This window comes from Schistocerca piceifrons, chromosome 4, assembly GCF_021461385.2.
Source record: "Schistocerca piceifrons isolate TAMUIC-IGC-003096 chromosome 4, iqSchPice1.1, whole genome shotgun sequence".
Lineage (NCBI taxonomy): Eukaryota > Metazoa > Arthropoda > Insecta > Orthoptera > Acrididae > Schistocerca > Schistocerca piceifrons.
Window position 1 is genome coordinate 543557238 of NC_060141.1, and position 23379 is coordinate 543580616.

The window sequence follows — 23379 nt, forward strand, 5'->3', positions numbered from 1 at the left end:
ATCAATAAGCTGATGTTATATGAGGAATTTGATTATGCTACGTATTTATTAAGATGAAATATTGAAGAAGTGTCGACGAATATGTAAATGTGTAATAAGGTAAGGAATAATGAGTAGTGGTTAGGGACTCTGACTTGTGAAAAAGGATGTTGGAAACCGAGAATCGTACTTTAAGAGTTATGAAATGTGTGTATATGCGAGAATGTATCACTATGCTGGCGAAAATTTTTTGGACACTGTTATATTTACAGGATTTTGTTTCTACAGATTTGAAACGCAAATTCTCGACCTGTGAAATTTTTATATGAGACTGTCACTGTAGCGGAAACTGCTGTCGTAAATATTTCGGTAAGAAAGGTAAGTGACCGTGACGTAATACGTTGTGAGCGGCCAGGTGTGCCAACCGCCTTGAGAAAAAGCCATTGGGTGGAGAAAAAAAGAGACCATTAACCTCGCTATTGACATGCCTTTGTAGAAATCATCGCAAATACGACACGCTCAAACTTGAAAACATATGATTACACAGTGGAGCTCTTAATTTATGATATTTACTAAAATGCCTAATGAAATCATGAGAAACATTTTACATCTATTGTCTTTGTAGTTGAGAGATTGCTCATTTTGTTTAATATCTAGTTTCTAGCTGCACTGCAGCGTTGGTTAAAATAAAATTTTATAGATGTACTAATACAGTTATTTTATGCCTACAGATCCAGTCAATAATAAATTTATGATCTACTTCCAAGAAACCGAGGGCACATAAATAGACATTTCCCTTCACAGGAATTGCATAAATAATTTTTTTACGATTTGGTAACTTATTTGCTAGCGTAAGTTCTCGTGATGCATCACGCTAGTGTTAAGATGTGACATAAGTATTAAACATGGCCATTTTTACTGTAATACTTTTTCTGTTTGAGCTTTGTCATGTTTAGATATAAGTTATTACATTTGCTGCTGCTGTTTGCCAGGCATAGTGCTACTAAATTTCACTTTGTATTACTCTGTTAAGCTAGTTTTACTACTGATATATTTTTCTTGTTTGCTGCTCAGTGCCTTATATTAGTCTTAATATTGCAATTGATTTGCCAATGTCCATTTTTTTTGTCATTGCTGTTTGTGTTAATTGTTTTGTGCTGCTGCATTGCCTCGTCCCTTAGTTTAGCATCTGAGCTCAATAGATTTAAGTTAGCTTAAGAGGGGGTAGACTATATAAGAAACTAACTATGATGAATTGGAAGAAATACATTGAGAAGCTATAAGAAAATGGTTTGGCCAAAAAAGTATTTTGAAAGAGGATATGAACCAAAAAAGTAGGGTTTAGGGACAACAGGTTTAGGTAGGATTTTCTTGGAAATAAATGACGAGGTAAGATAATGGAAAATAAATAATGAGGTAAGAAATGTGTGAACATATAAATACAGAAAGCATGCTTGGATAGAATTTTTTTGGTGGAAACAAATGTTGAAATGAGAGGAAAGATATATGGAATGAAGTTTTGGGGTGGACTGCAGTACCAAATGTCACACTGAAAACAAACCCTGTCCTGTATTGTTGTGTTATTGCACTATGTGAATTTGTGTTTTTCCTGTCTGTATGTGTCTAGCTAATAAGATTTATGTTGTAGAATTTTTCTGATAATATGTTATTTACTTTGAAAAGATGTTTAGACATTGTTTGTTCTGTTTTGTTGCTCATATGTGAAGGTGATGTTTCAAAAGTTATTCTGATCTTTATGTATGTACTTATGTCATAATTCTTGTAACACTGATGTATATGTTTATTTCTATTCTTTTGTAAAGCCCCTATTACTACAAATGTTATCTGTATTGTTATGTTCTTTAATGATGTATTTTGTACCTTTGTTATTGTATTCTTATGTTATAAAATTGTAATTGACTCCAGTTCATCAAATTAAGTAACTTGTAAGCATTCATTTCACTGCACATATTTCTGTTGGTCATAGTATATGCACAATATGTAAAAAAAAAAAAAAGGAAGAGGACTGTTAGTGTTTGCAAGTGTGTTGATAATTCAGCAAGGGACTGGTAACAGCATTGCTGGTTCTAAGGACAATTCCAAAAACTTTGTGAGTGCACAAGTGGTGGTTATGGACTTGCCATATTGTACGCAAGACTCAAAATCGATGGTGATTGTGCACCTCCACAGTCGCAGCAGGTGGCTGCTGGCCATCTCTACAAGGACTACAGTGGGTCTGCATCTTTGATGACCCACCAATACCATTATATCTACAAGGACTGCAGTGGGTCTGCACCTTTGGTGGCCCACCAATACCGTAATCTCTACCAGGACTACAATGGGTCTGCTCTGTGATGACCTATCTACCAATATTCTTCAAAACGTCGAATGACTCTGCTGTGGGTTTGCTCTGTTGTGGCCCATTATCTGTCAGCATGTCAAGAGTCAGCACTGTCTTTCCGTTGGAAGGACAACACTACTTCTTCAAGACTGTATGGAAATCCACTACTTCCGTGTGCATTGTCTTTTACTGCTCAGACTTTGAGAAAAGAAACGGCAGTTTTACTGTGATGAATGATCAGGACTGACTTTATGGACTGTGAGAAAATTTTAGCTTTTGACCAACATTGTAGTAATAAGTGGGTGCATTTGATATCTTTCTTACTATAATTATGAAAATTTTTTTCAAATCTGTATTGGCCAGTGCCCAAAACAATTTGTAAAATTTTTTGTGGGGAGCATGGGGGCTATGTAAGTAGGCTGTTTATGTTTTCTTATTCGCAACATTACGTAGCGCTCTGAATGAAAATCACTGGCTGTGCTGTGTGCAGTCTGTGGCCAGTTTGCATTGTTGTCTGCCATTGTTGTGTTGGCCAGTTGGATGTTAACAGCGCGTAGCGTTGCGCAGTTCGGAGGTGAGCCGCCAGCAGTGGTGGATGTGGGGAGAGAGATGGCGGAGTTTTGAAATTTGTAAGACTGGATGTCATGAACTGCTGTATATATTATGACTATTAAGGTAAATACATTGTTTGTTCTCTATTAACATCTTTCATTTGCTAACTATGCCTATCAGTAGTTAGTGCCTTCCGTAGTTTTAATCTTTTATTTAGCTGGCAGTAGTGGCGCTCACTGTATTGCAGTAGTTCGAGTAATGAAGATTTTTGGTGAGGTAAGTGATTTGTGAAAGGTATAGGTTAATGTTACTCAGGGCCATTCTTTTGTAGGAATTTTTGAAAGTCAGATTGCGTTGCGCTAAAAAATATTGTGTGTCAGTTCAAAGGACAGTCATGTACAATTTTTTTAAGGGGACGTTTCAACGTCAAGTGGGTGTTAGCAGTACAAGTGTACGAAGAATTCCAGAAGCTGCAAAGTGGAAAGTTTACATTCCATGATTACTGCACACGATTAATGACAATGATCCTGATCACCGAATGCAATTTTGCAAATGGTATGAGCAAATGGTAACTGATGACGAACAATTTGTGACGAAGATAGTGTGGAGTGACGAGGCACAATTTAAACTTAATGTAACTGTGAATTGGGATAATAAAGTCTACTGGCACCGGAAAATGAGGATAAAGTGGTCACTCTACCACGGGTTCATTTGTTATGTGGACTATCATCTAGGGGCTTAGTAGGACCCTTTTTCTTTGATGCTGCTGACACTGGAGAAGTGTACCTGGAAACATTGCACATATCAATTTTACCAGATATACGTGCACTTCATGGAGCTGAGGAAGAAGTCTTCTACTAACAAGACGGGGCGCACCCACACTAGTGCCCAGCTGTAAGAGGTTTCCTGGATGACAATTTTCCAGGGCATTGGATTGGACGAAGAGGGCCCATTGAGTTCCCTCCACAGTCGCCATACCTAACACCTATGGACTTATACTTGTGGGAAACTGTGAAAGATAACGTCTGTCGACGCATGCCAGAGGAACTTCGCCAGGGGATTACAGCGACATGTGCAGCGATCTCCAATGTAACACTGACTGACATAGTTGCGGCGACTGCTCGTCATTTTGTTATGTGTATAGCCACCAACAGTGAACATTTTGAACTTTTAAAGTAACTATGAGCTACACTGAAGGTTGTACAACATGTGTGATCAATTCTTAAGTGTAACATAAGGATATAAGTAATACTTTTCGTTGCTTAAAGCATGTATACATTTTTCTGGAGGACTCTATTATTTTTGCTACCATTCACCGATTGAGTTTTGTGTTCATGAGATTGACAGAATGTGCGAGACTGGTTTTCCTTTTGTAGAGATATGTGTATAGAATTTACCAAGTATGGGAGAAAGTTGTAGGAGGGGGACAGAAGAGAGGGAGAGGCTTGTAATTGAAGCTGTTCAGTCCGCATTTTGGAAGCGCAAGTTTGGGAAGAGTAAATGTATTGTGGGAATGTGAGTGTTGGTGGCTGTAGTTTCAGAGTGTGGGTTATCTGATATCATTTTTAGAATGGTGGTGAGACTGACAATACAGGTATTAGTGGGTTTAGATGATGAAGGTATTACTATTGTGTCAGATGCCTTTTCTTCTTATAGGGATTGAGGTACCAGATTAGTCGACTCGTGTGTGATTCTGTGGATTTCGTTTGAGATACGAAATCCACAATACTAAGCCACACAGCTACAAAAAATAGATAACAGAAATTTCACTTTATCTCACTCACTTCAAGTGATATTTCAAATATCAGTCTTTTTTAAATTGTGGTTTTGTTGTTTGCTTGTTTTTGTGTTTTTATTTGTTTTGGAATATCTTTGTTTATATTTAGTTCAACCCAGCCCAAAACCCCCTTAATTCACATGGTTGTCTCATTAGCTTCAAGTTATTTCTGCAATTAAATACTGCGTCTGTTCGATTGTGTAATGATTGAATGAGTGACATCATAGTCACCATACTGTGTAAGCTTGGGGGGGGGGGGGGAGATTGAAAAATAAAACTGCATGCCTATTTTACCCTGGCTGACTACCTCATGACATCACTGGAGCTCAACTGGGCTGAACTGATTTGTCAGATGATGTGGGCAAGGGAAAGAAGGTTGTGGGTCACTAGAGGGAGGGTTGGGGGGCAGGATGGCTGGTACGGAGGGGTAGTAATTGTCTAGGGTAATAATGTAGCACTAGTAAGCCCCCCAAGGACCAGAGCACTTCGTCCACAGTGCTCACTGCCTATCACTTATTTCACAGGCATTGCAGGAGCAGGCAGCCTGCGGTTGCTGCACTAGGTATCATGCGGCACGTCCTCAGTGAGTGGCCCTGCCACACAGCCAAGGACTCTATATAGCTTTCTCACAACGTAGTGGCAGTAATGGGCCTGGCACGTGTTGGAATACATTTACAATTAGAATTTCTTTCCAGCTCTCTATTTTCCACGTTTTCTATGGAGAATGTGCAAACCGTGTCCTGAGATTCACCAAATATTACACAGTGACAGAGTATGATTACGTATAATGAAAAATTCATTTGATGATCAAATAGTGATTATAACTGAAGATCATTGATTTAGCTGTGGAATTTTAAGTTTATGTGAATGAGTAACTGATGAGATAATGCTCACATTCAGTATGCAGCTAAAATCAGACTGACAACAAGACATACCTTCAACAAAGCAAACAAAACTGATTTACACTGAAGATCATGATAACCGATTATAGTTGTAAACTTTGTTTATAGTTCACAAGAAGAGTAAGTACAGAAATCATGCAAGTGAATTAATAGCACTATTTCAACTGCACTGAGAGGAAAGACAAAACAAGAATAATGTATAGCAGTAGGTAGTGATGGGTATTATTCGAATAAATTTCTGTCTGGATACTTATTGGAATAATTAGATCATTCAGACAGATCTACTTTCCCATAAAGTATTCAGGGGTAAAGGGATTATTCCTCTCCATAAATCAAAATAATTATTTGTAATTTAATATCCGTAACTTAAATAACGAATAACATAACATGCCACAGTATTTTACTTCTTGCATAGGATTCAAAATTAGTGTTTTTGTTCCCTTGACTACATGAAGTTTCTATCTGATAAATAACTTATTAATGGTTTGTACAGAAATGTGCCCCAGTGGCTCAGTGGGCACATCAGTATCAAGGAAACTTATTGCAATTTGTAAAGCTAAAGAAGCTAGCAAACAAAGGTGCACACTTGCTGTGTGCAAGAGCTATAGGGGAGGTTGTAAAAAAGTGGGTTTTTCCAGACAACAAAGATAAAAGGTTTGGGGTATGATCCCCCATTGGTCCTATGATTTTTTCTGTTGCTTATCGCTTCTTTCACCAATAATGAGAAAAATTCAAAGTCAAGTTGCATTGTGTTTTTGACTACAGGCTGAACTGTTGGTCCCCTTCTATTTGACTGTATCAGTCAGTTCAGAGATTGGAGCCAAGCAAAGACACACAAGATGCCTATTAAAGCACTGCTGTTTTCAAAGCAATCTTCAGGTTGCGCATAGCTTTACTTGCATTCCAGCACAACAAATGCAACAAGTAAGTGCTCCATATGCGAACAGCCTTAGCAGTCACACTATTAATGCACCCCAATTCAACTGACTCTGCACTTGCCTGTAGTTCTCACCTCCCTCTGCTAACACATGGAATTGCTCTGTGTAAGCAGCCAAGAATGAGTATGACGCTAAAAAATTTCTCGATCTGCAAAATCCTTCTGCACTGTAAGAAGACTGCTAACACTGTCGAATATGGGTTTCTTGTGATTAATTATTCAATTCATTCATGTTTGCAATACCACAAACTGGGTGAACAAAATAAGAACTCAGTGGTTACTAATGAATAACAATAACAGACTTTAAAGCTTCCTAAGATTTTGAGGAATGCTGCTGAATGTCCAGTCATCTGAAAGTTTAAGGATTAAGGCCAAGTAAGTTTTCTGTTAGAAGAAGGAACAGTTTTTCAGCCCAACAAGGTTGTATGCAGTTACATAGAGCTTTAAGTATACAAAAGCGTTCACAATACTGCAGCACATTGGCGAATTTTTCATCGAGAAAGTATCAAGAGACGAATGGAAGACTTTTCGTCTCTCTGTATCAGATGTAATTATTGCAACAATGCCTTAGTCACACTTTAAAAACAAACAGTTCACCGGTATTGCTGCCCAAGACCAAGGAAGACTTCAAACAAACTACAGACATAATTATAATAGCCAAAACAGTGTCAAAGAAATTGATATGGTGATGAGATTTTGGGTTCTTATTCTGCAATGCATACATGCAACTGTATCAATTTCTGGCATCAGCATGCCTTTATGCAATGAAACTTTGTTCTTTAGTCAGAGATACCAGGCATGGATAGCAGTTTTAAGCGCGCACCAGGCGAGCCTGTGATGACTGGTGAACTAGACGACAGAGTGTGAAGTAGACCATGTAGCGAGAGCCGGGCGCATGCCAGTTGTGGACTTATAAAAGTGTGGGAAGTGCTACAGCATCATCTGAGTGATGGGTCATTGGCCCGGAGGTTGCTGTCTAGTCAGCAGATGGTGGGAGCACATCACATTGAATTTAGTGCCTCACACTCCTAATTTTGGTAAGAGTCAGCATTCAGTTTGGAATTTGAACTGGGTCATTTGCCATGGCTGGAACAGTAATTCATCTGTCTGTGATCGACTCCAGTCATGTAAAGGTTCATTCTGTAACCTGAACTGTTTTCAGTTAGCAAATCTTCTGAGCATTTTTCCTATTTCCTCTGGAATGCATCACTTGGATGTTGCAACTGAAGCAAGAGTTGGGCTTACCATTGACTGTAGTGACACGAAACTGTACCCCAGCAGTGGTCTGCAAATTTCCGTGATGTGTGGCTAATGGTGCGCCTTTCTGAAATATACTTTCTAGGGTGTGTAAATCATGTTGAACTGTGTGCATGATATTCTAGGGAAGTGAAGTCAGCTCAGGGCACTTTGTGATCATAGATACATGTTCTCAGGTTCCACTGCCCAAAATCTGCATGAAAGGAAGCTAATTAATTTCTGTGATTACAAAGCTTCAATCAATCCCATCAAGGGTAACTCTGCTGATCCAAGTTGCCTCTTGTTCATGAGGCAGAGTGAATGTAAAGTTGGTTAAGGCTGGTAGTGATAATTTGTCATTTACAGAGTTTGTCCTTAGCCTGGGATTGCAGTAAAGTGAGCCATGTACTGATGTCTCTGATACTGATGAAAGGTTGATTTGTGTGCAGCTGCATTAGCACATGTTATGCTTCAGTGAATCTTAATTAAATTTTTTTTACTGTTTCTTCTGTAACTACTAACACTGGTTTTCTCACAACCGGATAGGTTAAACTGGCATTAAATCATTCATGTGTCAGTATCCCTATGGCCAGTTACGATGCACTAACGTGTAGGAGTTTCTGAACTTACACGTATTTGATTTAGAAAGAATATCTTAGATGATTTTAAATTTTTAAAGTTACTGGTTTCAATGTTTAAAGGAAAAAGAAATTTAGGGAATCTAGAGCTTCGAACTTCGGTAATTATTCTAAATACCTTTAGTCATTGTGAATTTTTTTTAAATGCTTATTGGTCCTAATGTTAAAGGGAAATGAAATTTTGGGTACCTTAGAATTTCAGTAATTACCTTTAAATATTTTGAAGAATTTTACATTCTAATAAATTTGCATGATATTAATATTTTAAAAATTGCTTGTTTTAATGAATGAATATTCTCTATAGAAGTGAATGCCTGTGTAAACTAAGTAAACCAATAAATATTCGGCTACCAGAACCATTGTGTTCTAGCTTGACCAGCTCCAAATGTTACCTTTCCCTTTCGAATCCTTAAGAGAAGCTATCAGAAATCGAGGTGGGTTACAATAGATTTTTGTTTTAGTGAAATACTATTAATGAAGGTGGATTCGATAGTAATTTAATTCATTTTATTGATATTGGCTCTGAGGTGTGTACACAAAGTATATAAAAAGCTTCCTATCGGATTAGAACTGTATGCCCGATCGAGACTCGAACTCGGGCCTTTGCCTTTCACGGGCAAGTGCTCTACCAACTGAGCTATCCAAGCACGACTCAAACCCAACCTCACAGCCTTTATTCTGCCAATACCTTGTCTCCAACCTTCCAAACTTCACAGACGTTCTCCCGCGAACCTTGCAGAACTAGTACTACTGGAAGAAAGGATATTGCATAGAAATGACTTAGCCACAGGCTGGGGGAAGTTTCCAGAATGAAATTTTCACTCTGAAATTTTAATCTGCCTGAAAGTTTCATATCAGCGCACACTCCGCCGCAGAGTGAAAATTTCATTCATAGGTACATTATATATATATATATATAATGGAAGGATACATTCCACGTGGGAAAAATTATATATAAAACCAAAGATGAGGTGACTTACCGAACAAAAGCGCTGGCAGGTCGATAGACACACAAACAAACACAAGCATACACACAAAATTCAAGCTTTCGCAACAAACTGTTGCCTCATCAGGAAAGAGGGAAGGAGAGGGGAAGACGAAAGGAAGTGGGTTTTAAGGGAGAGGGTAAGGAGTCATTCCAATCCCGGGAGCGGAAAGACTTACCTTAGGGGGAAAAAAGGACAGGTATACACTCGCACACACGCACATATCCATCCACACATACAGACACAAGCAGACATATTTAAAGACAAAGAGTTTGGGCAGAGATGTCAGTCGAGGCAGAAGTGTAGAGGCAAAGAAGTTGTTGAAAGACAGGTGAGATATGAGTGGCGGCAACTTGAAATTAGCGGAGATTGAGGCCTGGCGGATGACGAGAAGAGAGGATATACTGAAGGGCAAGTTCCATCTCCGGAGTTCGGATAGGTTGGTGTTGGTGGGAAGTATCCAGATAACCCGGACGGTGTAACACTGAGCCAAGATGTGCTGGCTGTGCACCAAGGCATGTTTAGCCACAGGGTGATCCTCATTACCAACAAACACTGTCTGCCTGTGTCCATTCATGCGAATGGACAGTTTGTTGCTGGTCATTCCCACATAGAATGCATCACAGTGTAGGCAAGTCAGTTGGTAAATCACGTGGGTGCTTTCACACGTGGCTCTGCCTCTGATCGTGTACACCTTCCGGGTTACAGGACTGGAGTAGGTGGTGGTGGGAGGGTGCATGGGACAGGTTTTGCATCGGGGGCGGTTACAAGGATAGGAGCCAGAGGGTAGGGAAGGTGGTTTGGGGATTTCATAGGGATGAACTAACAGGTTACGGAGGTTAGGTGGACGGCGGAAAGACACTCTTGGCGGAGTGGGGAGGATTTCATGAAGGATGGATCTCATTTCAGGGCAGGATTTGAGGAAATCGTATCCCTGCTGGAGAGCCACATTCAGAGTCTGGTCCAGTCCCGGAAAGTATCCTGTCACAAGTGGGGCACTTTTGTGGTTCTTCTGTGGGGGATTCTGGGTTTGAGGGGACGAGGAAGTGGCTCTGGTTATTTGCTTCTGTACCAGGTCGGGAGGGTAGTTGCGGGATGCGAAAGCTGTTTTCAGGTTGTTGGTGTAATAATTCAGGGATTCCGGACTGGAGCAGATTCGTTTGCCACGAAGACCTAGGCTGTAGGGAAGGGACCGTTTGATGTGGAATGGGTGGCAGCTGTCATAATGGAGGTACTGTTGTTTGTTGGTGGGTTTGATGTGGACGGACGTGTGAAGTTGGCCATTGGACAGGTGGAGGTCAACGTCAAGGAAAGTGGCATGGGATTTGGAGTAGGACCAGGTGAAACTGGAAGGAGTTGAGGTTGGAGAGGAAATTCTGGAGTTCTTCTTCACTGTGAGTCCAGATCATGAAGATGTCATCAATAAATCTGTACCAAACTTTGGGTTGGCAGACTTGGGTAACCAAGAAGGCTTCCTCTAAGCGACCCATGAATAGGTTGGCGTACGAGGGGGCCATCCTGGTGCCCATGGCTGTTCCCTTTAATTGTTGGTATGTCTGGCCCTCAAAAGTGAAGAAGTTGTGGGTCAGGATGAAGCTGGCTAAGGTGATGAGGAAAGAGGTTTTAGGTAGGGTGGCAGGTGATCGGCGTGAAAGGAAATGCTCCATCGCAGCGAGGCCCTGGACGTGCGGAATATTTGTGTATAAGGACATGGCATCAATGGTTACAAGGATGGTTTCCGGGGGTAACAGATTGGGTAAGGATTCCAGGCGTTCAAGGAAGTGGTTGGTGTCCTTGATGAAGGATGGGAGACTGCATGTAATGGGTTGAAGGTGTTGATCTACGTAGGCAGAGATACGTTCAGTGGGGGCTTGGTAACCAGCTACAATGGGGCGGCCGGGATGATTGGGTTTGTGGATTTTAGGAAGAAGGTAGAAGGTAGGGGTGCGGGGTGTCGGTGGGGTCAGGAGGTTGATGGAGTCAGGTGAAAGGTTTTGCAGGGGGCCTAAGGTTCTGAGGATTCCTTGAAGCTCCGCCTGGACATCGGGAATGGGGTTACCTTGGCAAACTTTGTATGTGGTGTTGTCTGAAAGCTGACGCAGTCCCTCAGCCACATACTCCCGACGATCAAGTACCACGGTCGTGGAACCCTTGTCCGCCGGAAGAATGACGATGGATCGGTCAGCCTTCAGATCACGGATAGCCTGGGCTTCAGCACTGGTGATGTTGGGTGTAGGATTAAGGTTTTTAAGAAGGATTGGGATGCAAGGCTGGAAGTCAGAAATTCCTGGAAGGTTTGGAGAGGGTGATTTTGAGGAAGAGGAGGTGGGTCCCGCTGTGACGGAGGACGGAACTGTTTCAGGCAGGGTTCAATTTGGATGGTGTCTTGAGGAGTCGGATCATTAGGAGTAGGATTAGGATCATTTTTCTTCGTGGCAAAGTGATACTTCCAGCAGAGAGTACGAGTGTAGGACAGTAAATCTTTGACGAGGGCTGTTTGGTTGAATCTGGGAGTGGGGCTGAAGGTGAGGCCTTTGGATAGGACAGAGGTTTCGGATTGGGAGAGAGGTTTGGAGGAAAGGTTAACTACTGAATTAGGGTGTTGTGGTTCCAGATTGTGTTGATCGGAATTTTGAGGTTTTGGAGGGAGTGGAGCTGGAAGTGGGAGATTGAGTAGATGGGAGAGACTGGGTTTGTGTGCAATGAGAGGAGGTTGAGGTTTGCTGGAAAGGTTGTGAAGGGTGAGTGAGTTGCCTTTCCGGAGGTGGGAAACCAGGAGATTGGATAGTTTTTGAGGTGGAGGGTGGCATGCTGTTCTAATTTACGGTTGGCCTGTAGGAGGATGCTCTGAACAGCCGGTGTGGATGTGGGAGAGGAAAGATTAAGGACTTTTATTAAGGATAGGAGTTGACGGGTGTGTTCATTGGCTGAGTTGATGTGTAGGTGAAGGATTAGGTGGGTGAGGGCAATGGATTGTTCAGTTTGGAACTGGTATAGGGACTGATGGAAGGAAGGGTTGCAGCCAGAGATGGGAACTTTGAGTGTGAGGCCTTTGGGGGTAATGCCAAATGTCAGACAAGCCTGAGAAAATAAAATATGCGAGCGTAATCTGGCTAGGGCGAAGGCATGTTTGCGGAGGGAATGTAAATAAAACTTAATGGGGTCATTGTGGGGGTGTTGTGAGGGTGACATGGTATTAGAAGGTGGAAAGTGTAACATGAGGTGAAATGAAAATGAAAATAAAAATATATGGGGAGAGATAAAGGTGAACCGGAAAGAAACTGGAGATCTGGAATGAAAAAAGGCGAAAAGGTGTTGGTTACAGCTGGGCTATGTTGGACTTGGGTTGGTAGACAACGATGTGCATAAAGGTTAGGTGGTTGTGTTGCCGCCAAAACACGTTAAAGGACGGAGAAATTCGGGAAAATTTCGAAAAAACTGCGTGTAGTATATTAAAAGGAGTGGTATTGTGGTGGCAGATTATGAAAATGAGGCTAACAATTGTTTGACGAAGAAATAATGGCGTTAAAACCCGTGGGAAGCGGCTAAAAATGATCAGTGATGTGGGAAAAACGGAAATGGAAATAAAGCGAAAGTTATTAGAACTGGCCGAAATGGTTGTTTAAAAGGTGAAAGGAGCTGTTTGTGAACTAGAAACGGTGGATATTATAGCGGCGGTAGTGCTGAAAGCGGCAAAAAAATATTTTTTTGGTTATGGTTTGGAAGTGGGTTACGTAATATTGAGTATATATATAGGCGGGATAAAATAGTATAGCAGATTATGGTAAAAAGGAGAAGGTGAATACAAAGTGAAACTACTGGCAAAAACAGAAAGAGGAAAATAAGACGACAGAAAAGATTTCGAAATGCAACAGTGACAATAACAAACGTAATTGTTGGATTCAAATTAATGATATCAATATAATGGAAGGATACATTCCACGTGGGAAAAATTATATATAAAACCAAAGATGAGGTGACTTACCGAACAAAAGCGCTGGCAGGTCGATAGACACACAAACAAACACAAACATACACACAAAATTCAAGCTTTCGCAACAAACTGTTGCCTCATCAGGAAAGAGGGAAGGAGAGGGGAAGGCGAAAGGAAGTGGGTTTTAAGGGAGAGGGTAAGGAGTCATTCCAATCCCGGGAGCGGAAAGACTTACCTTAGGGGGAAAAAAGGACCGGTATACACTCGCACACACGCACATATCCATCCACACATACAGACACAAGCAGACATATTTAAAGACAAAGAGTTTGGGCAGAGATGTCAGTCGAGGCAGAAGTGTAGAGGCAAAGAAGTTGTTGAAAGACAGGTGAGATATGAGTGGCGGCAACTTGAAATTAGCGGAGATTGAGGCCTGGCGGATGACGAGAAGAGAGGATATACTGAAGGGCAAGTTCCCATCTCCGGAGTTCGGATAGGTTGGTGTTGGTGGGAAGTATCCAGATAACCCGGACGGTGTAACACTGAGCCAAGATGTGCTGGCTGTGCACCAAGGCATGTTTAGCCACAGGGTGATCCTCATTACCAACAAACACTGTCTGCCTGTGTCCATTCATGCGAATGGACAGTTTGTTGCTGGTCATTCCCACATAGAATGCATCACAGTGTAGGCAGGTCAGTTGGTAAATCTCGTGGGTGCTTTCACACGTGGCTCTGCCTCTGATCGTGTACACCTTCCGGGTTACAGGACTGGAGTAGGTGGTGGTGGGAGGGTGCATGGGACAGGTTTTGCATCGGGGGCGGTTACAAGGATAGGAGCCAGAGGGTAGGGAAGGTGGTTTGGGGATTTCATAGGGATGAACTAACAGGTTACGAAGGTTAGGTGGACGGCGGAAAGACACTCTTGGCGGAGTGGGGAGGATTTCATGAAGGATGGATCTCATTTCAGGGCCGGATTTGAGGAAATCGTATCCCTGCTGGAGAGCCACATTCAGAGTCTGGTCCAGTCCCGGAAAGTATCCTGTCACAAGTGGGGCACTTTTGTGGTTCTTCTGTGGGGGATTCTGGGTTTGAGGGGACGAGGAAGTGGCTCTGGTTATTTGCTTCTGTACCAGGTCGGGAGGGTAGTTGCGGGATGCGAAAGCTGTTTTCAGGTTGTTGGTGTAATAATTCAGGGATTCCGGACTGGAGCAGATTCGTTTGCCACGAAGACCTAGGCTGTAGGGAAGGGACCGTTTGATGTGGAATGGGTGGCAGCTGTCATAATGGAGGTACTGTTGTTTGTTGGTGGGTTTGATGTGGACAGACGTGTGAAGTTGGCCATTGGACAGGTGGAGGTCAACGTCAAGGAAAGTGGCATGGGATTTGGAGTAGGACCAGGTGAAACTGATGGAACCAAAGGAGTTGAGGTTGGAGAGGAAATTCTGGAGTTCTTCTTCACTGTGAGTCCAGATCATGAAGATGTAATTTGAATCCAACAATTACGTTTGTTACTATTTTATCCCGCCTATATATATACTCAATATTACGTAACCCACTTCCAAACCATAACCAAAAAAATATTTTTTTGCCGCTTTCAGCACTACCGCCGCTATAATATCCACCGTTTCTAGTTCACAAACAGCTCCTTTCACCTTTTAAACAACCATTTCGGCCAGTTCTAATAACTTTCGCTTTATTTCCATTTCCGTTTTTCCCACATCACTGATCATTTTTAGCCGCTTCCCACGGGTTTTAACGCCATTATTTCTTCGTCAAACAATTGTTAGCCTCATTTTCATAATCTGCCACCACAATACCACTCCTTTTAATATACTACACGCAGTTTTTTCGAAATTTTCCCGAATTTCTCCGTCCTTTAACGTGTTTTGGCGGCAACACAACCACCTAACCTTTATGCACATCGTTGTCTACCAACCCAAGTCCAACATAGCCCAGCTGTAACCAACACCTTTTCGCCTTTTTTCATTCCAGATCTCCAGTTTCTTTCCGGTTCACCTTTATCTCTCCCCATATATTTTTATTTTCATTTTCATTTCACCTCATGTTACACTTTCCACCTTCTAATACCATGTCACCCTCACAACACCCCCACAATGACCCCATTAAGTTTTATTTACATTCCCTCCGCAAACATGCCTTCGCCCTAGCCAGATTACGCTCGCATATTTTATTTTCTCAGGCTTGTCTGACATTTGGCATTACCCCCAAAGGCCTCACACTCAAAGTTCCCATCTCTGGCTGCAACCCTTCCTTCCATCAGTCCCTATACCAGTTCCAAACTGAACAATCCATTGCCCTCACCCACCTAATCCTTCACCTACACATCAACTCAGCCAATGAACACACCCGTCAACTCCTATCCTTAATAAAAGTCCTTAATCTTTCCTCTCCCACATCCACACCGGCTGTTCAGAGCATCCTCCTACAGGCCAACCGTAAATTAGAACAGCATGCCACCCTCCACCTCAAAAACTATCCAATCTCCTGGTTTCCCACCTCCGGAAAGGCAACTCACTCACCCTTCACAACCTTTCCAGCAAACCTCAACCTCCTCTCATTGCACACAAACCCAGTCTCTCCCATCTACTCAATCTCCCACTTCCAGCTCCACTCCCTCCAAAACCTCAAAATTCCGATCAACACAATCTGGAACCACAACACCCTAATTCAGTAGTTAACCTTTCCTCCAAACCTCTCTCCCAATCCGAAACCTCTGTCCTATCCAAAGGCCTCACCTTCAGCCCCACTCCCAGATTCAACCAAACAGCCCTCGTCAAAGATTTACTGTCCTACACTCGTACTCTCTGCTGGAAGTATCACTTTGCCACGAAGAAAAATGATCCTAATCCTACTCCTAATGATCCGACTCCTCAAGACACCATCCAAATTGAACCCTGCCTGGAACAGTTCCGTCCTCCGTCACAGCGGGACCCACCTCCTCTTCCTCAAAATCACCCTCTCCAAACCTTCCAGGAATTTCTGACTTCCAGCCTTGCATCTCAATCCTTCTTAAAAACCTTAATCCTACACCCAACATCACCACTGCTGAAGCCCAGGCTATCCGTGATCTGAAGGCTGACCGATCCATCGTCATTCTTCCGGCGGACAAGGGTTCCACGACCGTGGTACTTGATCGTCGGGAGTATGTGGCTGAGGGACTGCGTCAGCTTTCAGACAACACCACATACAAAGTTTGCCAAGGTAACCCCATTCCCGATGTCCAGGCGGAGCTTCAAGGAATCCTCAGAACCTTAGGCCCCCTGCAAAACCTTTCACCTGACTCCATCAACCTCCTGACCCCACCGACACCCCGCACCCCTACCTTCTACCTTCTTCCTAAAATCCACAAACCCAATCATCCCGGCCGCCCCATTGTAGCTGGTTACCAAGCCCCCACTGAACGTATCTCTGCCTACGTAGATCAACACCTTCAACCCATTACATGCAGTCTCCCATCCTTCATCAAGGACACCAACCACTTCCTTGAACGCCTGGAATCCTTACCCAATCTGTTACCCCCGGAAACCATCCTTGTAACCATTGATGCCATGTCCTTATACACAAATATTCCGCACGTCCAGGGCCTCGCTGCGATGGAGCATTTCCTTTCACGCCGATCACCTGCCACCCTACCTAAAACCTCTTTCCTCATCACCTTAGCCAGCTTCATCCTGACCCACAACTTCTTCACTTTTGAGGGCCAGACATACCAACAATTAAAGGGAACAGCCATGGGCACCAGGATGGCCCCCTCGTACGCCAACCTATTCATGGGTCGCTTAGAGGAAGCCTTCTTGGTTACCCAAGTCTGCCAACCCAAAGTTTGGTACAGATTTATTGATGACATCTTCATGATCTGGACTCACAGTGAAGAAGAACTCCAGAATTTCCTCTCCAACCTCAACTCCTTCCAGTTTCACCTGGTCCTACTCCAAATCCCATGCCACTTTCCTTGACGTTGACCTCCACCTGTCCAATGGCCAACTTCACACGTCCGTCCACATCAAACCCACCAACAAACAACAGTACCTCCATTATGACAGCTGCCACCCATTCCACATCAAACGGTCCCTTCCCTACAGCCTAGGTCTTCGTGGCAAACGAATCTGCTCCAGTCCGGAATCCCTGAATTATTACACCAACAACCTGAAAACAGCTTTCGCATCCCGCAACTACCCTCCCGACCTGGTACAGAAGCAAATAACCAGAGCCACTTCCTCGTCCCCTCAAACCCAGAATCCCCCACAGAAGAACCACAAAAGTGCCCCACTTGTGACAGGATACTTTCCGGGACTGGACCAGACTCTGAATGTGGCTCTCCAGCAGGGATACGATTTCCTCAAATCCTGCCCTGAAATGAGATCCATCCTTCATGAAATCCTCCCCACTCCGCCAAGAGTGTCTTTCCGCCGTCCACCTAACCTTCGTAACCTGTTAGTTCATCCCTATGAAATCCCCAAACCACCTTCCCTACCCTCTGGCTCCTATCCTTGTAACCGCCCCCGATGCAAAACCTGTCCCATGCACCCTCCCACCACCACCTACTCCAGTCCTGTAACCCGGAAGGTGTACACGATCAGAGGCAGAGCCACGTGTGAAAGCACCCACGTGATTTACCAACTGACTTGCCTACACTGTGATGCATTCTATGTGGGAATGACCAGCAACAAACTGTCCATTCGCATGAATGGACACAGGCAGACAGTGTTTGTTGGTAATGAGGATCACCCTGTGGCTAAACATGCCTTGGTGCACAGCCAGCACATCTTGGCTCAGTGTTACACCGTCCGGGTTATCTGGATACTTCCCACCAACACCAACCTATCCGAACTCCGGAGATGGGAACTTGCCCTTCAGTATATCCTCTCTTCTCGTCATCCGCCAGGCCTCAATCTCCGCTAATTTCAAGTTGCCGCCACTCATATCTCACCTGTCTTTCAACAACTTCTTTGCCTCTACACTTCTGCCTCGACTGACATCTCTGCCCAAACTCTTTGTCTTTAAATATGTCTGCTTGTGTCTGTATGTGTGGATGGATATGTGCGTGTGTGCGAGTGTATACCTGTCCTTTTTTCCCCCTAAGGTAAGTCTTTCCACTCCCGGGATTGGAATGACTCCTTACCCTCTCCCTTAAAACCCACTTCCTTTCGTCTTCCCCTCTCCTTCCCTCTTTCCTGATGAGGCAACAGTTTGTTGCGAAAGCTTGAATTTTGTGTGTATGTTTGTGTTTGTTTGTGTGTCTATCGACCTGCCAGCACTTTTGTTCGGTAAGTCACCTCATCTTTGGTTTTTTTATATATATATATATATATATATATATATATATATATATACACAAAATAATGTGTTTCAAATGATTTAAAAACAAAATTTATTTTAAAGATGACTGGGAAGCCGAAACTAACTCAAAATCAGATTGAAATTATTTCGCAAAAACTAACTGGAGAATTAATGATTCCCAATTCTTGCTGAAGAAGCTTCTGATCTGAGAGTCATGTCATTATCCTGAAATGCGGATGATTTCAGGAGAAATAACACACCAATATCCTCTTTGCATGTGAAGAATGTATTTTCTTGAGTGTGTCACAATAGCAGATCTTCAAAAATCAAATAAGCCTTCTGATGAGATGTTGGAAAAAAAACTGTCCTGAAAACTAATTTTAAAAGCAACAAAAACTACATTTGTTTACTAAATGACAAAGAACTGTTGCAATAAATGTCATTGGAGTTCAAATTTTTCTAATATTCGTAACGAATTTTTTTGTCACATGAGAAACAAATGTTTTTATTTTTGTGAATTAATAATGTTACAAATAAATATTTTTATTTGTTACTCATGAATAATTTTTACCTCTATTTGTTATTCCAGTAACTTTTGCCCAACTCTGGTGCATGTGCTCACTGCAAATTTGCAGCCTATGTGCAAATGAGCGCAAGCATGTGGTACCCATATGGCCATGGACAAGTGCTCTCTCAATTGTGTTAGAGAATTGGTCATCGTCTGAAGGTAAATAATCACCAATGGCAGCAAGGACTTTCAACATAAGGCGTCACTGTCACCCTCAATCTGCCAACAGCCTTGCAAAGAAGGCAGAAGAGCAGACAGAGATTCAGGACACACTCTTGGCCTATGGGTGGGAAACTGCCACCCAAAGAAGGAAGAAGCATGCAATGATCAACACATGAGGATGCAGAAGGCATAGGAAACCTCTATCATGTCATGAAAATCTAATAATCTTGCAGGTTTGGATTGCTGTCAGGGAAGGAATGGAAGGAAAGGTTACAGGAGAATATAGACTCAGCAGTAGCAATGAGAGACGAAAAAGAGTAATAGAGTTCTGAAATAAATTTCAGCTAATAATAGTGAATACTCTGTTCAAGAATCACAAGTGGAGGAAGTATAGTTGGGAAGGCCCTGAGATATGTGGAGATTCCAGCTGGATTACATCATTATGAGGCAGAAATTCCAAAAATCTGATACTGGTTTGTAAGGTGTACACAGGTGTAGATATAGACTCTGATTACAATTTAGTACTGATTAAGAGTAGAAAGTAGTTTAAGAGAACCATGTTGAAGATTCAGTGTGCAAGGAAGTGAGATACTGAAATACTGAGGCGCGATGAGATGCATTTGAAGTTCACTAAGGATGTGGATACTGCGATAAGGAATATCAGAGTAGGCAGTTCAGTTGAAGAGGAATAGACATATCTAAAAAGAGCACTCATAAATGTCAACAGTAAACACATGTACAAGGAAGGTCTGCAAAGTAACCTAGGGTAACAGAATAAATACTTCAAGTGACTGATAACTGAAAGAAGCACAAAAATGTTCATAAAAGACAGGTGTACAGCTAAATGAATTCCTTACGAATGAAATAAATTGCACATCCAGGGCAGGCAATGTGAAATGGCTGCAGGAAAAAGTGAAGAAACTGAAAAAGAAATGGGTGGACTGACTCAGTACACAGAAAAGTCAAAACAACCTATGGTGAAATTAAAACCAAGGATGGTACATTATGACTACAGTGGAAATTCCACTGTTAAACATGGAAGGGAGAGCAGATTGGTGGAAAGAGTACAATGAAGCTCTCTATGAGTGGGAAGACTTTTCCGATGATGTGACAGAAGACTAAATCAGAGTAGGTATGGAAGACAAAGGAGTTCCAGTGATAGATTCAGAATTTAAAAGAGCCCTGGAAGACTCGATATCAAATGAGACAGGACAGATAGATAACATTCCATTGGGATGTCTAAAATCATTGGAGGAAGTGGTAACCAAATGAGTATTCAAGCTGGTATGTAGAATCTATGACACTGGAGACATACCATCAGACCTTCAAAAAAGTGTTATCTACACTATCCTGGAGATAGCAAAAGCAGATATTTGCACAAGCTATTGCACAATCAGTTTTTAAGCTCGTTTATACAAGTTGCTTACAAGAATAATATAAAGCAGAACTGAAAGAAAACTGGCTTTGTTACATGAATATCAGTCTGGCTTTCAAAATGGCACCAGAGACGAGTTCAGACAATGCACTTGATAATGGAAGCAAAGGCTTAAGAAACATCAATACACAAACATAGGGTTTGTTGATACAGAAAAATAAACTAATTATGCAAAATGGTGCAAGATGCTCGAAATTCTGAGAAAAATGGACAGGACATGTGTTAAGACATCAGGAAATAACCTCTGTGGTACTAGACGAAGCTGTAGAGGGTAAGAACTGTAGAAGAAAGACAGAGATTGGAATATTTTCAACTAATAATTTAGGATGTTGGCTGCAAGAGCTACTCCGAGATGAAGAAATTAGCCCAGGAGAGGTATTCATGATGGACTGCATGAAACCAGTCATTGCAGGATTCGTTCAAAAGCCCAGCAGCATTCTCAGTCTTATTTACATGCCTATCAGTGCTTCAGCTAAATGGGAGTTGTTACCCCTACTCCCTCCACTAATCAACTGAATTTCATTACTTTTGACTGCTAATTCCTGGTGTATGAGAAAAAATTGGAGCCTAAGATATACATAAAATGGGTAAACAGGATACTTAAAATCACATGGTATGAAATAGACTATAAAATGAAGTAGTTGTACTACTAAAGTAAATAAAAAGTTAAAGGAATAATTTTTTAAAAAAGACAGTATATATTTTAACTTGAGGTAGTAGCTGCCTCTACTCCTCTCGAGTAGTAACAGCCTCGGAGGAACTTGATCTCGCACAAGAATCTGAAAACATGGTTGTACAGCTAGGATCCCAAAGGTGATATGTATCCATTTTACAATAACCTGTTCACTCTTGAAGTTACGTTATGAAGAAAATACATGTTACATTTCAAATATCGAGTGGAGGAAAGGAAATTTACTTCAGCTCATCTGAACTCAAATTCAGTGCAAATCTCTCAAAGGCCTGACAAGCAATTACTCCCTACCAAACAAGCCCTGATTTCCACAGAAACCACTACCTTCTCTGAAGTTTAAAAGTGATGCAGATTATCACTGATGTCCTGTACAGTGCTGTATACAGTGTAGTTTGGTGACTTGCTCACCTTGCCCAGGTGATAGTACCTCTTGAGGGTCTTTGCCAGTGTACAGTGAAGACCTCAATGGTGGCGAAGGCGGAGAATGTGGTATTCAGAATGGCAGAGCTGGCAGAAGAGGCAACCCGTCTTCCTAGGGTTAACAGAGATGGAACCCACTGTCTTGTGGACTGAGAAAGGATACTTTACGACAAAGGGACTAAACCTTGAGCGAAAATCCTTGATATATTGTATTTGTATAAAGAGCCTCTTCACTATACCAATAGTTTCCTAAGAAAATTGATAACCTACTTGGGCCTTAAAGTCCTAAACAGCAGACCAAGCACAGCGACAACCAAAGCTTCCCCAGTGATTGGAAAGGTGGATGAAGGCTACAGCAGTTTCGGGAAATCCAGTTGTCGTAACTATTAGGTCAGTGCATAAGTTCATAGAGTTTATGTTTTGCCTGTTAGTATTCCGGTTATTATGGGTTTATTTATTGACTGTCATTTTTTATTTGTAGTGGTCTGTTGTTATTTGAGTTTACATATTGTCATTCTATAATTTGGAGATAGTAAGCGGTGCTAAGGGTGCTAGAAAAACGGAATGTCAAGTGAAGAAATTGCACATTTCCAACATATTCTTATGTTCGAATTCAATAGAGGAGTGTCAGCAGTGAAGGCAGCCAGAAACACTTACGTCATAATGCCATTGGACAAAGCACAGCAAGAAAATGTTTTTCTCATTCTAAGAAAGACCATTTTAACATTGGTGACTTTCCACGTTCAGGAAGACCTTCGGGGTTTGATGAAGACCATTTAAATGCATTAATCCACAATTATCCACATCAATGTACTCGAGAACTGTCAAATGTGATGAGTTATGATCATTCCACCATCATGCGAAATCTACATACAATGGTGAACGTTCAAAAACTGGATGTATGAGCCCGACAATAATAATAATAATATCAGCGGGTGACCATTTCTGTTTGCTCGTAAATAACACTGACCATTCCTACCCTGTATTGTTATTGGTGACGAGAAATTAAATCTTTATGCTAACATAAGGGGAAGAAAGGAATGGTTGTGCCCAAACAAAGCAGCAACTCCCCGTACAGAGCACTGTGTGCATCCAAAGAACATAATGTCATGCATCTGGCGGAACAGCGATGGTGCGGTGTACTATGAACTGCTTCCCCGAGATGTAACCATCACTGATGATATTTATTGTCAATAACCGATATGTCATGCAGACACAATCCAAGACTGACAACGAGGAAGACTGCATGAAGGGATGCTACTCCGTAATAACAACCCTCCGCTTTCCGCTAGACTGATTAAAAAAACACAGCATAGGAGTTGGATTTAGAAGTCATTCTGCACTCACCTTATCCACCTAATCTTGTACACTCAGATTTTCACCTTTTCCGATTTCTATTGGATAACCTGTAAGGAACTTCCTTCCTGGATGCAAATGCGCTCCAAACATGGATCGACAAGTTCTTTGCCTCAAAACCACGTGATTTCTACAGTCAAGGAATCAAAAAGTTACCCCAGCAT

The 23379-nt window shown here is 42.0% G+C and overlaps 1 protein-coding gene across 4 annotated transcripts in view; it reads right to left on the minus strand.

The window, feature by feature from the left end:
* The window catches only part of LOC124796418 (serine/threonine-protein kinase greatwall), a 138833-nt gene that overhangs the window by 110520 nt on the left and 4934 nt on the right, over window positions 1-23379 (minus strand). Inside the window, exon 3 of one of the 4 annotated variants that reach the window (XM_047260597.1) lies at window positions 19155-19381. The exons of the other annotated variants lie outside the window; for them this stretch is intronic. The gene's annotated coding sequence lies outside the window, so the exon portion shown is untranslated. The remainder of the gene's footprint in view (window positions 1-19154; window positions 19382-23379) is intronic. 4 annotated transcript variants of the gene reach the window in all.